Here is a 4082-nt window from a genome sequence, read left to right on the forward strand (position 1 = left end):
TTCAACTGTAACCTTGGACCAACTTGTTCAGCTCCAAGCAGTTCGGCTCCAGTTCGTACGCAGCCCAGCTGTAAACCATTTAAACACTGACTATTCTTTTTACAGCCATTTTCTAATCCATTTACAGCTTGTTCAAATAGTCCCTTTCTAGACTGTTTGTAACAATTTGTTTACAACCTTTCTATAAAACTCGTTTACACCATGAACTTGTTTGTATCCTTTTTACAACGTGTCATTTTTAACAGAGGAAACGAGTTTACTCACAGTTTAACTTTGGACTTGAGTGTTGGATCTGATCAAACAGAATTTCTGCTCGACTTTTGGCTCTGGGCTTTAAAGAAACATCAAACTTTAGAAACAAACACTTTGTTTGTGTCGTTGTTGTTGTTGTTGTTGTTGTTGTTACCTTTGATGTAGATGAATCTTTGCTGCTTGGAGGAGACACGGGTAAAACTGAAGAGAGATGATTATTAGCTTCCTGTTTTTCCTTTTATTTGAGAAATTAAATCATGACCTTTGACAATAAATCTGTTAACTTTCATTAGCACAATTTGTTTAAATACTCGTGAAGAAAACCAGCCACTAGGGAGCACAAGCCAGTGTATCTCTTGTGCCGGTCCCAAGCCCGGGTAAATGCTGAGGGTTGTGTCAGGAATGGTATCTGATGTAAAACACTTTTGCCAAAACCATAATGTGAGTTCATAAAAGCAAAACCATACTGCATCGGTCGAGGCCCGGGTTAATAACGACCTCCACCGGTGCTGTTGACAAACAGGGTGCCGGCGGAAATTGAGCTACTGTTAGTCGAAGACCACGAGGAGCGAAATGTGTCGGGAGACAGAGGGAGAAGAGGAAAGTGTGGTGTTACATGAGAAGATCTGGAGTGGCAGAAAAGTATGTTAGACTGGTACAGGACATGCATGAGAACAGCAGGACATGCATGAGGACAGCAGGACAGTGGTGAGATGTGGTGTAGGAGTGACAGATAGCTTAAAGGTGGAGGTGGGAGTGCATCAAGGATCGGCTCTGAGCCCCTTCTTGTTTACTCCGGTGATGGACCGACTAACAGATGAGGTCAGGCAAGAATCCCCGTGGACGATCATGTTTGCAGATGACATTGTGATCTGTGGTGAGAACAGGGAACAGGTGGAGGAGAACTTGGAGAGGTGGAGGTATGCACTTGAAAGAAGAGGAATGAAAGTCAGCCGTAGTAAGACAGAGTCCATGTGTGTGAATGAGAGGGAGGAGGTGGAACAGTGAGGCTACAAGGAGCAGAGGTCACAAAGGTGCAGGACTTCAAGGACTCGGGGTCCACTGTCCAGGAACATGGGGAGTGTGGTGAAGAGGTGAAGAAGAGAGTCCAGGCAGGATGGAGTGATGGAGAAAAGTTTCAGGAGTGATTTGTGACAAAAAGGTGTCAGCAAAGGTCAAAAGAAAAGTTTACAAGACAGATCACAAGCAGAACTGGTTTGTTCCACTTCGGAGTAAGCTGTTGGGGGAAGAATCAGTTTTGTTGTGCGTTTCCTTGACTGATGAAGCCTTCCGGATCAAAGGCGAAACGTTTCAGCACAAAAAAAAGAAACTGTCCAGATGACCCGACTGAAAAATGTTGGATTTTATACCTGGATTATTGAGCATGGACTTTGTTGTTTACAAGACAGTGGTGAGACCAGCTATATTGTATGGTCTGGAGAGAGACATGGACAAAAAGACAGGAGACAGAACTGGAAGTGTCAGAAATGAAGATGCTAAGGTTTTCCTTAGGAGTGACAAGGATGGAGAAGATTAGGAATTAGATCATTAGAGGTACAGCACAAGTTGAACAACTGGGAGATAAAGTTAGGGAGACCAGACTGAGATGGTTTGGACATGTCAAGAGGAGGGACTGTGGGTATATTGGTAGAAGGATGTTACAGATGCAGCTGCCAGGAAAAAGACAAAGAGGAGACATATGGATGCAGTTAGGTCGTTTTCACACCAGATAGTCCGGTAGACTCAGTTCGGTTCGGGACCAATATTCATGATCTTTTGTTACATTTGAGCTGGTGCGTTTGCATTCACACTGCACTGTGCAGTCAAGTCAACCTGTTGAACCAACCTGTTCCCCCGCTCGCCTGTGGGGGCGCTGCACCAAGAACTACTGAAAGAAACGACACAAAAACCTCTGAAGACACGTCTTCTTCTTCTTCTGTAAATAAAAACAAAAACGAAGTGTCCTGATGCATGCTCAATAATCCAGGTAGAAAATCCAAAAAAGTTCCATCTGGTCCTCTGGACATTAAAAAACCAAAAAACAAAACAAAGCAAAAAAATATAGAAACGTTTCGTCTCTCATCCTGAGGACTTCCTCAGTCTGAGGTGCTGTATTCAGGTCAGTCTCTTAAATAGCACCTTCTCAGAGTGGATCAACCAGTTTGCTGCTGACAACCAGAACCAGCTGATCACATGCTCAAGAAAAACGAAGTGGCATCAAGTTTTAGCAGTTTTAGGAGTTATATTTTGTCATTTTTCAAAAATGGACTTGGCATGAGCAGAAGATGAGACAGAAGACCATGGAGAATATTGTTTTTCACACAAGGCAGCTGACGGCTCCATATGAGGTCAGAGAAATGCGTGTTTGTTTGTCCTGTGGAGCGGCCCGGTCTGTTTACATTCACACTGCACTCGAACCGCGCTGGAGTTCTCTTCTACCGGACCGAGACCTAGGTTTTAGCCCGGGCCAGAGTTCGCCTTTTTGTTCCGTGACAGAGTTCGATGGTGCGTTCACACCTCCCTAAATGAACTGGACTTTCTAGGAAAACGAGCTGGAGTTGGATTAAAGCGGACTGAACAGGGCTGGTGTGAATGCACCCTTAACATCTCACCTCTCAACTGACTCTTGTTCGGTGATTTCTTCCAGCTGTAGATTTTATCCTTACGTTTGTCTACCAAGGAGGACATCTGGACTGTTCCACCTGTTGCTGATTGTTGGGAGGAGCTCGGTTCTTTCTACGGTAAACCAAAACAATGGGCACATTCTGCATTTAACCAACAGTCGTAACATTTTAATATAGCTGCAGACGAAGCAATAAAAACATGTCCTCTGATATTCAACAAGATTTCAGTTAAACATCATCATTTTGGAGAAAATGACTCCAGTTTGTCAGGTGAAATTAAAGTTGACAAAAAGGACTAAATCAGGAGAAAATGGGGAGCAACCACAACAACATCTGTGACAATGGGAAGAGACAGGTGTGTAGACAGACAGGTACGTCAAAGACCCTTGCTGCAGCTTCCTCCAGCTCTTGGTGGTGTTCACAGTCGAAGCTCAGCTTCATTGTCTGACCTCTGCTGCCGCAATGCATGATGGGATTGGTCAGCCTGATGCTGAGGACCATTTCTGCCCCAGTGCATCATGGGAAAACACAATTAACATCAATGAGTGCACAAAATAATATTTGTCAGAAATGTTATATTTAAATAAAGTGATGAAGGCCACATAAATCAATTTGTCTTTGTATATTTACAGATCGTTAGATAAAGTCCATTTATGCACCACTTCACCAGTGTATTGGATTTTACAGGTTAAAATGACTGTACTTACCATCATGTTGTACCTGCAGATTATAATGACCCACATCCTCCTTCAGCAGGTGGATCGAAGCCCAAAGGAAACCCTAACAGGAAATCATCTTTCAACACATCTGTAGAACATTTTCTGGTTCTACATGCTCTGCAAAGATGAGGCAGGTGAGAACCAACCTGAGGATCGTCGATGAAAAAGCTCACACAACCTGAACCCACATTAAAATCAACCCAGAACTCATCCAGTTTGTCATCTTTCGGTTGAAATAGCTGGAAGAAAAAACATCATGAGCTCTCAGGAGGTGCAGAGGGTTTAAGAGCTTCAGGTGAAATGTCATACTTGAGTAGAACCAAGGAATGCTCGCAGGCAGGGCAAGGTGTACACCCTGATGGACAAAACCAGTCAAAAGTTAACCATGGTTATTATCTCAGAGTTGGTGTAAACAACATTAAGGTGCATTACCTCCTCTGGTTTCCATGGTAACGGTTAACAAAGTTTAAGAACCGTCTGCAGTCCT

General features: G+C 43.5%; 1 long non-coding RNA gene across 1 annotated transcript; it reads right to left on the reverse strand.

Moving 5' to 3' along the window:
• Positions 1-280: 280 nt before the first annotated feature.
• On the reverse strand, positions 281-3015 carry LOC119426600. Its single transcript, XR_005187629.1, has 3 exons — positions 2865-3015; positions 407-453; positions 281-331 (listed from the first exon to the last, which is right to left on the reverse strand). It is a non-coding gene; the product is annotated as an uncharacterized LOC119426600 (long non-coding RNA).
• Between the last annotated feature and the right edge of the window lie 1067 nt (positions 3016-4082).

The sequence above is a fragment of the Nematolebias whitei genome, chromosome 20 (genome assembly GCF_014905685.2).
Source record: "Nematolebias whitei isolate Nwh7 chromosome 20, NemWhi1, whole genome shotgun sequence".
Classification (NCBI taxonomy): Eukaryota; Metazoa; Chordata; class Actinopteri; order Cyprinodontiformes; family Rivulidae; genus Nematolebias; species Nematolebias whitei.